Source organism: Phycodurus eques, chromosome 14 (assembly GCF_024500275.1).
Source record: "Phycodurus eques isolate BA_2022a chromosome 14, UOR_Pequ_1.1, whole genome shotgun sequence".
In the NCBI taxonomy this organism is placed as follows: Eukaryota; Metazoa; Chordata; class Actinopteri; order Syngnathiformes; family Syngnathidae; genus Phycodurus; species Phycodurus eques.
This window is the reverse complement of record NC_084538.1, coordinates 7,576,313-7,590,465: the sequence shown is the minus strand read 5'-3', so window position 1 is coordinate 7,590,465 and position 14,153 is coordinate 7,576,313.

Sequence of the window (14,153 nt, the reverse complement as noted above, 5' to 3'; positions counted from 1 at the left end):
AGTCATTGTGAGGAGTCACGTAGGAAGAGCAAGTGTCAGGTGTGCGTCACACACCCCTTAACCTACTCTGTGCACAAACACGCAGATATGAACACGCCTTCTCGCCCAACACCACCTCGAACGCCGCGCCCTGTGTGCTGCCTAATGCTCGGTGAGGCAGCGCCCACGCAAAGAAACAAGTGAGACACCTTGCAGAGATGTGCACCCACACATACACGCAGCATGCACCACGTCCTCCTTTCCGCTGCCGCTTATTTTTCTCACAAGCCCAGCCCAAGAAATATGTTCACATTAATGTAGACTAGAGTTTCTCAAAGTGTCATACTTGAAAGAATCACTGCCGAAGTACAGTTTAGTTGTATTTAATGTAATGTATTTAATGCTAAGTTCCCTATGTTTTCATTTCATCTTTAAAGTCCCTCTAAAGTGAAATCCTAGATTGGTTTGCAAATACATTCTACATGTTTGGTTAACACATGCGAGCCTGAGAACTATGTAGTACTGACTTGAGGAGACATAGGGCTCTATTTTCATAGATGACGGATCTGCGGCAGAGTGCAAGGCTGCGCGTGGTGGCCAATTTGGCATACCGGAACAGCGAGGGTGTGTCCTTTGACATGCGCCGGGGCAGAGACAATTTGGTGGCAGAAAGTTGGTCTAAACTTCCGCCTGCTGGGACCATGCTGCGTTTCAATGTTGGTCATGATTTGGGTAGCTGGAGAGCGAAGTAGTTTTTTAGGTGGTACATGGTGTAAAAAGTATGAGAACCACCGCTCGAAAGGTCCCATCAAAATCAGTTATATTTGGAGGAATTACTTCCAGAATCGAGACCGTCGACATCCTAAGACCTTTATTAACTGTACACAGAGCCAAAGGCATAAGCAAACTAAGCACCTGCTCAGACGCCCGGGACCACCAGGGCCCCTCAAGATCAATTAACAGTCAACAGAGCTTGGAGTAGTGTTTTATATATTAGTTTGTTTGTTTGTAGGATTATTGTTTGGATTAAATATTTTTTAATAAACCTTCTGCACATTTCTACGTAGTTTTAAGAGAAAAAAAAATGTCTACGTTATTTTGAGGATTATTATTTAAGAACAGTATGCTTGACATTTTATTGTTTATTTCATTTAATACCTCCAAATTTTACGATCTTTCAGGTCTTAACCTCAGAAGTACTACAAATAATTTTAGCCCGCATATGTGCAATTCCGCATTCACAAATCCACCTATTTACTTTATTTTAGGGGGGGGGGGGGGATTGGTGGGGGCTATGTTCCGTTATTCGCTGAAAATATCGCCTCACTGTTTTTGTGCTCAGGCCCAAGCCGTGTCCCATATGAAGATATTACGTTGGTGCCACCTAGTGGTGGAAGAATCTATGTTGAACTGAGCTGAGGAGAGTAATTTAGTCAGGCCAAAGCTTTGTCTAATAGAAAAAAAGTGCTTTGCTGCCATCTTTTGGCATTTATAGGCAATTACAACCCTTTTTGTGTGGGCATATTTGGTTACCTTAAAAAAATGCTACAATTCAGGATTTTGTTTCACTGAAAAATTGATCAAATGCCCTGGTGGAGGAATGCACTTAACGGAGTGCCCTTTCTCTCGTAGCGTGCAGGGTTTTTCGCAGCTGCCAGATGTGTTTTGCATCCCCCCACCCGCCCCACTGGTTCCTGCATGGGCGCAGGGCCTCTCTATCGGACCGCTGGGGCTCCAGGAACCGGAGCACAGCAACGCCTCTGTGTTGCCCAGAGAAGCGCAGCCTTGTCTGGGTTGCTGCATCTGCAGCCCTAGGGAGCGAGCTGGGGGGAAAAGGGCGAACCCTGTGGTTCGCCTTGTGTCCGATGGCCTCGCATGTCCTGCATTTCTACCTCATCTTGGACTGACCCCTGCCATTACCCAAAAGTAGTGTTACAGCCATAAGTGTCAGGGAAAATTGGATTTTTAAAAAAAATCAAAGCAATTTTTAACATCAGCAAGTGTCGAGCTACTAAAGTAAGGGTCGATTTTTGCTATTTGCGTCAGGGCTCAGTCATGATCCACACGAATAGTGGGGATTCATTGTACATGAATTAAGTCCAGCAATACCTATAAAATGGCACTCGATGAGAGTATTGCTCTGCAAAACACCACGTTCCCGCTCTATCTTCAGTGCCATTCAGCGTTCAAAGGACGAGTAATTTTACTCCTACTCTAATTGCGTATATTAATAGGTTAAACCCTAAATATACCCAAAACTATAATCTCTGGATTTGGGGATCATCTGTCATTCCTCCTTGCAGATCCTCTCCAGTTCTGTCAGGTTGGATGGTGAATGTTGGTGGGCAGCCATTTTCAGGTCTTTCCAGAGATGCTCTATTGGGTTTAAGTCAGGGCTCTGGCTGGGCCATTCACGAAAAGTCACGGAGTTGTTCTGAAGCCACTCCTTCAGTATTTTAGTTGTGTGCTTAGGGTCATTGTCTTGTTTGAAGGTAAACATTCGGCCCGGTCTGAGGTTCTGAGCACTGTGGAGAAGGTTTTCGTTCAGGATATCCCTGTACTTGGCCGCATTCATCTTTCCTTCGATTGCAACAAGTCGTCCTGTCCCTGCATCTGAAAAACACACCCACAGCATGATGCTGCCACCACCATGCTTCACTGGGACTGTATTGGACAGGTGATGAACAATGCCTGGTTTTCGCGACACATGCCACTTAGAATTAAGGCCAACAATTTCTATCTTGGTCTCATCAGACCAGAGAATCTTATTTCACACCATCTTGGAATCCTTCAGGTGTTTTTTAGCAAACTCCATGCGGGCTTTCATCTGTCTTGCACTGAGGAGAGGCTTCCGTTGGGCTACTCTTCCATAAAGCCCCGACTGGTGGAGGGCTGCAGTGATGGTTGACTTTCTAGAACTTTCCCTATCTCCAGACTGCATCTCTGGAGTTAAATATATGCGTGTCACAGCAAAACGTCTGAATACTTATGGCTGTGTGACATTTCAGTTTTTCTTTTTTAATAAATCAGCAAAAATTTCAGCAATACAGGTTTTTTCTTCTGTCAATTTGGGGTGCTGTGTGTACATTAATGAGGGAAAAAATAACTTAAATGATTTTAACAAATGGCTGCAATATAAAAAAGAGTGAAAAAGTTAAGGGGGTCTGAAAACTTTCCGTACCCACTGTACATATATTGCAAAGGACTCTTTATCTTTAGTGGGGCACTTACTCAGTGAAACTCCATTCATCACGGGAGATATGTTCCAGACACACCTGTGATGAAAATCTGCAATATAGAAATCTATATATAGATTTATATGAAAATCTATATATATGTATATATATATATATATATATATATATATATATATATATATATATATATATACCTCCCCCATGCTAACACACTGTAAACATATTCCAATACATAAAAAGTTGTAAGCACAAAACTCTAACTATTGTAGTATGCGTGTGTTAGATATGCAACTTTAAGAGGCGGGGCCTGGTGGGGTGGCGGGATGTCAGCGACTCTGCGTGTGAGTGTCTGGGCGTGAACAGTGGTGGACAGCAGCTCCCGTGTGAGCATGCTCATTGTGTTTGTGCTTGACCATACTGCCGGCGACCATGATATTGATGATTTCCATGAGACAGTAGAACGAAAAAGAAATTCCAATGTAGCACGACTGCGGTAGGTGGACCTCGATATAGGGGGGAACAGTGTAGTTATATTCTACAGGAAAAATTACAAGTAGGTGAGGGCTGTTGATTTACTGTAGGGTTAATCTGCTTTTTATGAAGGCAAGAGAATGAGCAATTACAATTTCACTTATTATTACTTATATCAATTCCTATGGGAACAATTGAGAACATCTTGGATGTCAACCCAACACATTATGTTCAGCTTTTTAAACTACATTTGTAATATATCATAAGCTCGTTCGTGCTCTCCAGAAGGAACACTAATGGGTTAAGGGCGGCGGTGGAGGAGGGCAGCACGTGGCTGTGGGGCCCAGTTGGCTTGCGCACTGGGCCGCCGGCTTATTGGCTCACTTCCCACACTGTGCACCTGGTAGCCAGTGTGCGTCCGCCCATGCTAGCCGACACAGGCAGCGCGTGACATGCACACACGCACGCTCAGGAAATGCAAAAATAAGTGCAGCCAGTCTTTTTCACAATTGCCACTTAGCAACAGGGGGGCTCGGGACATGGAGGATATGGGCTTCAGTGGTGATTAGCACTTTTAGCTCTTCACTGGATCCAGCAGATGTTGTTTGGGATAATTTAAAAAAAATAATAATCACAATTTGGTCGAAGTTGGTCTTCAAGAAGGAGTTTTTTTTCCCCAAGTGTGTGTCTGTGGTGTGCGTCTGTGACGTTGTCTGACTGTGTTGCTGCCGACTCTCCCTGTCCTTTTTCTGGAATTCCCAGTGAAGTAACATCATGAACACGACTATTCTTTGCACGTTTCATATTGGGGTACGTGAATTCTGCCTAGCAACAAAGGGCCATCCAAACGTGACCTGACAGGGATTTTTTTTTTGCTTTGGCTGGGTTATGGTGCTCAAAAGAATGCCCTGTAAATTCTGCCCAGCAACAAGTAGCAACGCACATGTGCAACATGATGATTGCACCCTATGATCTCTACCTAGCAACAAAAGGACATCCAACCATGTGATTTACCAGGAAATTTTTTATATTGGACTTTGGGGCACAACTAATTGCACCTCACAAATTCTACTTAGCACCAAACGCCCTCCAAACACGTGACCAAGAAAAAATATATATATTTGGCTTTGTGGCACAAATTCTGCCGAGCAACATGCAGCCATGCAAATGAAGGAAAATAATACAGTATGCTAGATTTAGTTTCAGCGGCCCTCAAAACAAGGAAAAACATATTAGGCAAAGGGGCGAAATCTACCTAGCAACATAACACGTTCAAATATAACACGCTTCTGCAAACTCTCCATGTTATTTTTCTGCTGTGTGCTACACTCCATCCCGTCATCTTATTAGACATTTTTTTATATTGGGCTTTGGGGCACAAGCAATTGCGCCCCACAAATACTACCTAGTAACAAAAGTCTTTCCAAGTATGTGATTTAGCAGGAAAAATATTGTATTGCGCTTGAGGCACAAATAATTTGTTATAATAGTAACAATTGATGTGTATATAGATACATAAGGTCCGCGGCCATATTTACCAGGCAGTTTTAACCAGCTGTGTTTAAAAAGGGTACCCGCTAACGTTGTCTGTTGCCACACCGGCCAAGAGCAGTGACTAACTTCTACTACTGTAAAATATTTTTCTGTTAAAATATTTGTTCTTTTACTCAAGTATCGCTATCAGGTACTTTATACAAGACTGTATAGCTCAATTATAGTACATCCTGAATCTTTCATTTCCAGTTGGTTCAGTGAATCATCTCTCAGCATGTTTTACAATATGTATTTCTTCTTTCAATCGTGTCTTTATCTGCTCCGTCCATCTGCATCTGCTCACATGCGAGCCACGCCTCGCCACGGTTGCCAGCATACGAGCAAGCCCTCCGTTACAACACCACACAGGAAAGTGTTGTTGTGCAACGTCTGGGTTTCTCAGGTGCCAGTCTCATGACACACATGTACTCAAAGAGGACACGCATAGATATAAAGTTTTCACAAGCTACCTTCGGGGCCTGCACCTTTTCTACCTACAACAGATCTGAACCTGATACTGACTCAGTGCATGTTCCTCTACCAGCCGGTGAGGGAGGACGAACTGAATCATGGTGGAGGTTGGAAAAATGTAGAAATTAAATGTGAGGATGATGATGACTGCACCAGAAGCAAACGGAGTCAGATGTTTCTCTCCAAGCAGCTGCTCCTTAACACCCACACTCTTCCTGCTGTACATTGTGTGCGTGTGTGCGCGTGACCGTGTGTGTGTGCGTGTGTGTGTAAACTGAAAGTATACTGTGAATTCATACTGGCTAATGATGAAAATCATGACGCATTTAGAAATTTTTCAAAATTAATCATTCGTTGTGCTAAAATATCATAGTTCCCCTAAAGGTGTTCAATTTTGGAAACCAACTAACATTTTTTACTTTAAAAAAGAAAGACGCCTTAATGATCACACAAAAATGTCATACGGGATGTCGGCATATCATCTGAAACTTCAAACTTCATTTAAAAAAAAAAGTAATTTGTCCAAAACTGTGTTTTGCTTTTGGTTTACAAATGATTTCTGAGGAAAGGTGTGATGATAACCAGATAACAGAAAATGTAACCTTTTTGAAAAAAAAGAATCAAATATGAACAAAAGATCCAAATTGCGCAAGATTTCAGCTCAGTGAGCATCTAAAGGATGAGCTCCAAAAATGTATTTTGTTTTTTTATGATGCCACTACAGAAGAGTACCACCAACGGCAGAGAAAACGTGTGATGGTGACCATGGAACAAGTAATGTGAGTTAACAGTAAACGCTTGTTTAATGCGGGGATAACGTTTCAGAAAACCCGTGCAGTAAATGAAATCTGCGATGTAACAACTAATTACTTAGTATGTTACAATAGAGATATATAAGTTTCATATACGCATTTCAATCTCAATTTGTGAAACTGCACTTTGGAGTGAAGTGCAGGTGTTTTATTTTACAGACATGGTGAGATCAGCCGATTTCCTGGGTTACCTATTTTCACTGTTCCTCACACTCATAGTCCCAGCAACGTAGTCAGCAAAAAGGATTATGGGTACTCAGAATTTTAAACTACAGTACCATGGTTGTAGAAAATCAAGCTAAACATTGCTCTTTACTTGCATTTGTTGCTGTTCCTGTTGTTATGAGTGTGTGTATTTGCTCTCCGTCGGGCTAAGGTTGGTATTAGTGAATTTATTTCATAAAACTCTGACTGTGGCTTGTGTTTAAAACGGGTAAGGTACTCAGTAAAATTTGAATTGGTCTTCTGTGGGTCATTGCTGCTACATTTACAGCAATTAGTCTACAAAGCTGACCATATCAGAGATGTGCAGGTGAGTAACTGACCTTTAAAAGAAATCTACAATGCTGTGAATCCGCAATTAATGAACCGCGATCTAGCGAGGGATTACTGTACTGCAACAAAAGATCAAATCATCATCATGTAACTGGTCTGTGTGTTTGTTGTAATCCACTGGAAAGATATGCACAACTTGAACATTAAGACAGTGCTTAAATATAGGAGAATACAAAAACTACACTTAAATGATTATACAGTCAAAATATTTGCACATATATAAAAGTTGTACCTAACTAAATGTTTGAAAACAAACACTTTGAAAAGATGAAATGCAAACGTATTGTACTTAAAGGTTAAATAACACTGAACTGTACTTAATGGTTTAGTGCAAGCCACTGTAACATGCACAGTTTGAACATATATTTACCACTAGAGGGAGCACACTTTGAGGATCACGGATATAGTCAAAAATAACAAAAGAAGAACCTAATGTACACTTTGCACATTCATTACGACACATCATTAGCTAATATCGGCATAAGAACTTCTTTTGAGACTTACAGTTACTAATGTTCAACTGTGTCTGTACAGTGATGAGCTGAACAAGGGCGCTCCTATTTGAGTTTTTCGAAACAAAAGTCACCTCAAAAAACATCCGGTGGAAACTCTGGCCCTGACAAAGTCAAGTCAGTTGGTGGAAATTTTTGAGGTGAGAATGTGGCCGTCCTTGAGGTGTCGGCAGGTTGCGCGTTTCTATTTGTGTGAACGTCGACTTGCATATTCGCCGTATTCGGATTCTGTGCAACAGGTTGAGGAAGCCATTGAGCATTTTTTAAACAGTAACTTCAAAAATGGCATCTTGTGACAGACCAAGAACATTTGCTTCACAAACTGCAGTTTTCTCTCTTATGATGTTTTTAACCTCCAGTGTTACTAAACACTGACAAAGAGGGGTCTACAGGGCAGGGGTAGGCAAATTATGGTCCGCAGATCACATTCGGCCAACTCCTGTCTTTCTTGTAATAGTTGTTTTATTAGCGTGTCATTTTTTTTCCTAAAATTGGTTAATTCAAATGTACTTGTTGTGAAGTGAGTTGAATCACCACTATCATCATCTGGGGCTGTTCTTTGGTGACTCAAATTGGCAAAACCCTAACCCTGAAAGAAATGAACGCAGAATGTTAATTTTCGGATTCGAATCACAACTAATCAAAGAATAATTATTTTACACTAAGAAGAAAAGCTTTTCCGGAGAGAGAACTGATTGCCAAAATGCGCCAACGTGCTCTATTTACAGTTCAATAGCTTGTTTTCAACTAATCAAATAGGGTTTTTCATTTGTTGGACTATGAAGTCTTGAATTCTTGACAGTACAAGAAGTAATGATTCAATTCCGATTCGGAAGTCATTCGTTACTGTCAACACGAATAATGAATCGGGATTCAGAGCGCCAGTCAGCACTTGCACTCACAAGTCAAAGCAAAAAATTCTCCGATCAACGGCTCATATCTTGAAAAACTCATCAGTCGGCTCTCCTGCATCTCAACGCACCGCTGCATTATAGAGTGCTTTTATTCTAATTGAAAAATATCACAAAAACGGTGGTTGTTTTTTTGGGGGGGGGGTCTGCTGCGCCTGCTGCTATTGGTTGAGCTACTGAGACCGTTGCGGTGTCGCCCCGCGCGAGTCGGCTACCAAGAAAACGGACGACATCAGTGAGTTGTCGGAACAACTGCAACACGCTCAACAAAATACGGACACCCCTCTTTGTCCTCCTCCTCATTATCATCTTCCTCTTTTTCCTCATCCTCCCCCTTCCTCCTCTTCCTCTTTCTCCCCTTCCTCTTCTTCCAAACCCTCTTCTGCTTCTTTCTCACTATCTTTCCTCCTCCTCCACTTCCTTATCCTCTTCCTCCTCCCCTTTTCCCTCTTCATACTCTTCCTTCTCCCCATCATCCCCATTTTTCTCTTCATCTTCTTCCTACTCCTTCCCGTCATCCCTTTCTCTTCATCCTTGCCCTCCTCTTGCCCCTCCTCGCCATGTCAGGACGTCCCTGATCCAGCTGAGGCGTGTGAATCTTGGGAGACCAAATACGTATCTTCACATTATCATAAGAGTCTTTTAGATGGTAGGGACCAAGAACGGGCAGAAAGAACAGACACTGCATTTGAGGTGATAAATTTTTGTCATACAAATAAGGCGAGCTAAAGTGAAACAACAAGCATCCATCCAGTTTGTCATCAATGGCCTGGTGACCACTCAACATCAGCGCACATATAGAAAAGCAATAGAATGGTCGCCACTCAGTGTCAGGACACAAATAAACAAACTACAGACTAGTCGCCACTTGATGTCACGGCACATATAGACAAGCGATTGATTGGTTGCCAGTCAACGACCAAGCATGAAAAAAAACGAAAAACAAGCAGGGACACTCACATTCCCGCTTTTTACCACCTTTAATGACGCGAACATCAGATTGAGGCGGTTGTCCCGCTGCCGCCTCTGCGTCCGTCACTTCCTGTGGTCTCCTCTGCATTTGACACTCTCTGTCTCGCTCCTCGAAGGTGTTCTGTAGCTGGTCCAAAAGACTTGTATGCCATCTGCACAGAACGGCAACCTGTCCTTCAGGAAGAAGATGAACGCCACCCAGGAAGTTCTGCCTTTTGTCATCGATTTGTACATATAAGTGTGAATGGTTGTTTGTTTATATGTGCCTTGCGCATATGTGGCGACCAGTTCGGGGGGGACCCCGCCTTCTGCCCGAAGATAGCTGGGATAGGCTCCAGCATGCCCGCGACCCTAGTGAGGAGAAGTGGTACAGAAAATGGATGGAAGGTATCCCTTTATTACCTTTTATGATGCTGATTTTTGTCTTGTTTTGCAGCAGTGAAAACAGACCTATCGCCAGACCACCGTTTTAAGGGGGCACCCAAAACTCATAGGTTGGGCACACTTATTATTACCCGACAGAGAGTACATATTTTTGATAATCCTATATCCGACTCTATTTGTGAAGCAGTGACACACATAATCATCATGTCAAACTTAACCAACAGCAAGTATGACTAGCTACTCCTCAGTTTAAGGCGATATACACACTGTATCCAAAAAAACAATTTATGAGCTGTAACACCAGACTGGGGGGAATTGAATAACTCTGCTAAGTCGACGCAAAATGTATGCCTCAAAGCTCCGCCGGGACCAAAAAAAAAATAAAAATAAAGTTCCTACCATGTACATGTTTGTGCAGCCCAAACCAGTGTTTCACACGGACATTTATTGCAGACGGACGTAGTGTTGGGCCACGGATAAACCTGGCCAAAAACGACTGAGGGGTATCTGTTAGTGATTTTTAAGGCGCTGTTAAATGTGTAATGTACATATAGCATGATTTATGAGTGAGCTGAATGGTACTTGCCGTTGTTTTACCTTAAATGGTCATCGCTAGCATGCTAATGCTAATTGCGATTACTGACCGTTTGGCATTTTGCCGTCTCTAATTCTGTACACCATATTTATACCATATACTCAGTACAGTTTAAAGATCGAAGTCCATTCTTCATAAAGACGAATAAAATGGATGTTAGTAGTTTTAAAAAATAATAATAGAGGGCGAGGCGGGGCGATTATCATTTGATTTAACCAATAATCGGTAGGAGAATTGATCTAAAAAGATTTGATAGTGACAGCCCTACACCAGAAGCACACACACAGAGCGCACATTCAGACTTCAAACCTACTTTGAGGAGTGTCAATTTTTTTTACCTTTGTATGTGCTGCGTATGTTAGCTATTGTCCATTTTTATTTTTGTTTTCAACCACTTGCGTATATCCATAATGAATAATTAGCAAATATTCTCGCAGATTCACTTTGAAAATTGTGCAGGACTGTTGCGAGCCAGGCGGCACGGTGGGCGACTGGTTAGAGCGTCTGCCTGTCTGCCTCACAGTTCTGAGGACCGGGGTTCAATCCCCGGCCCCGCCTGTGTGGAGTTTGCATGTTCTCCCCGTGCCTGCGTGGGTTTTCTCCGGGCACTCTGGTTTCCTCCCACATCCCAAAAAACATGCATGGTAGGTTAATTGAAGACTCTAAATTGCCCGTAGGTATGAATGTGAGTGCGAATGGTTGTTTGTTTCTATGTGCCCTGCGATTGGCTGGCAACCAGTTCAAGGTGTACCCCGCCTCCTGCCCGATGATGGCTAGGATAGGCTGCAGCACTCCCGCGACCCTTGTGAGAATAAGCGGCTCAGAAAATGGATGGATGGATGGATGTTGCGAGCCAACATGATGTAATACATAACATTCCGTAAGCCTACGCAGTACACGCCGGCAGAATTTTGTTTTTTCCCCAACAAGGTTGTGATCGGCTGTAGCAGATTACGTTCCCGTCAATCAAAAACAATCACACCATTGTTTCTTCATATTTTGTAGGTCTTATTGATAAATAACTCAAAATTAGTATTTCTTAACACAAACTAATCGATACTATGATGAAGGAAAATGCAGATAATGTTTTGGGTGGGGTTTAGAGTTCTGTGTCTCAAGTGGGGGAGGGGGCACAAGCATTTTGGTGGATGGGCGTGGCCCCCTTGTTCCAATTTTTTGTTGTAGTGGATTTTCATGCACATTTAGTAACTTTAAATACGCTGCCATTTTTGTCTGTCTGGTGAACCCACTTATACAAATTACAACATTGGGTATGACGCTTTGTTCATCTATCCATGACAGCAACGTATAGAGAAAGGCAGAACAATTAAATACTCTTCCACTAACAACCAGACGATCCATTTTTTTGTGACAGTTTTATCTGGTGGTGTGCCGTGAGTTATTTTCGAATGTAAAATATGTATTTTGCCTCTGTAAAATTTTGGAATGTTTAGTTGACCATATGCACACTTAACGCTTCGCAACTATCGGGAGAGCTCTTGAGCTAACAAACCAATCAACTCTTCATTAGTGCTGCTTTAAACTAGTTTATTGCACCTACTCTGTCATGGTGCTAAGAGAAGACGGCTGGGCCCGCGGTGAGCCACAGACCAAAATAACTGGTACCCCCCCCCCCCCCCCCCCACCACCCACCTCCTTGATGAAAACACGTGCATCCACCCACACATCATGTCGCACTTGCACACATTGAGACCTTTTGACATGACAATCCCTGTAACTCAAACCGAACATTTGACGATGACACACCCATTAAAGGCCGAGTTTGCAATTTCCACCCCAAAAAAAGAGAGCGTTTTGTCATGTTCTTTTTAAAAAAGTGTCGATATGACCTGAAAGCAGTACAAGATACAACAAAATAATCTGTGGGGGAAAAAACAGCAACAAAAAAACTGCCCTCTCTGGCCATATCTCGCGCCTGTAATATGATTTGCAAGAAACCACTGCGCCCGAAGTAAAACAACCAATTAGAGACGGAAGGTGTGACTTACGAGGTGCCAGTCATTTGCCGTGCACTTGTGGGCACACTGATAGCGGGCCCGCCCCCGTGGCCTTGCGTTGACCCGTTACCTTGGGCTTCGGGAGCTTTGCTGAAGCTATCTCGTTTGCCAATAACTGACGACCAAACAGAAGCAGGCCGAAGGGACCTCAGGCAATTAAGAGGAATCAGAAGCGGTTTTTTTTGAAACATTTTTGTGTCTTTTGGCCCACTTTAGGTAAAGTCATCAAATTTCAGGGTATAATAATTACATTTTAGGGTAGTTTTATTGCTGTCAAATGTCAAAATGGTACGAATTTGACCCAAACAGTATGTAAGGGTTCAGAGTCATTTTAGAGGGTGATAATTTAGCGCAAATGCATTCCTCTCCCTTTTCTCTGAGCTCTATGTCACTCTCACTCGGTGTCTCAATGTCGTCTTTTCTCACTGACAAGCCGGCATAGTGGCATCATTCTAAAACTGGTATTAGGCATTTCCTGCTGCGGCCGTTGTGCATGCGAGTGTGTGTGTGCGGGGGGGGGTTGTTGGGGGCGGAACGCACCTGGTCGGCGCAGCTGTGGGGATCCTAGCAGGGGGGAAGAGCGAGCTAGAGGAAGCAGAGGAAGAGAGGAGAGAGAGAGATAGAGAGAGGGATGGGAGGGAACCAAAAGGAGGCCCTGTGTGCTGTGAGAGCGGTGGGCGACCCGGTGGGTTCAAATGCACCCAGAAATGTGGGAGAAATTAAACTCGGACCACATTATTATCGCTAAACCGCACTGTTTACCAAGCAAAACAAAAGACAAATGTGATTAAATGATGCTTATTTTCTCTTAGAACCTATACATATATTTAAATTGAGTGCTTGGTCATGATCAGTGATGGGTTGCAGAATACAAGTGTTCAATGTTTCTAAGTTGACTTGCAACTGTTGTTGTGGGTGTAGCTCGTCCGGTTTCCTGCAGAGGGAGCAAGGAATCTGATTATAGGGGAAAACAAGAGTCAAGCGGTGACGCTCGTTACAAATTAAAAAAAAAAAAAAAAAACATTTTTTGTTTTGTTTTGTTTTTCACAAAACGCAATATTGCCAGAAAGAATAGAGCTATTTTGAGTTTGAAAGTCCTATTCTTTGGAGAATACATGTTTACTTCTGATGTTGCGACTTTCTGCTGCAAGAAAAAAAAAGGGATAGTTTTAAAAATAAAATACAAGGCATGTATTTTTAGGGTAAAAAAAATAAGAGGTATTTCTTGACAGAAAATAAAGTGGTTTTGTTTTGGTTGAGTGGGGAAAAGGTGTATATTTTAGAAAAAAATGTCTTTTTTTAAGGCAAACGACATTTTGGGGAGTGGGTTGGTGTACTTTTGGGCTTGTTTTTATGAAAAAAAAACCTATTTTTTTAGGAAAAAGGTTTATTTTTTTTGGTGGGGATGCATGTTTTGTTATATTTTATAAATCATCCCACATAGTTATTTGTGGTGGTGGGGGGTCACACAAATGGTTGGGGGTGGGGATAGATACATGAGGTCCACGGACATTTCAATCGCCAGGGGTTATAACCAGCTAATTCTGTATTTAATAAGTGTACCCACTCACGTTGTCTGTTGCCACAGATTAGTGACGAGCAGAGAGGAGTAAGAATGCACGGGACATCGTCCTCTTCGGCACAGAGACTGCGTGACTGTGAGTGCACCATATTTAAAGGGAATGAGTGGAGGCGCTTTGATTGGACAGGATTGTGTTCACAGCGGCACAGACGGCCCTTTTT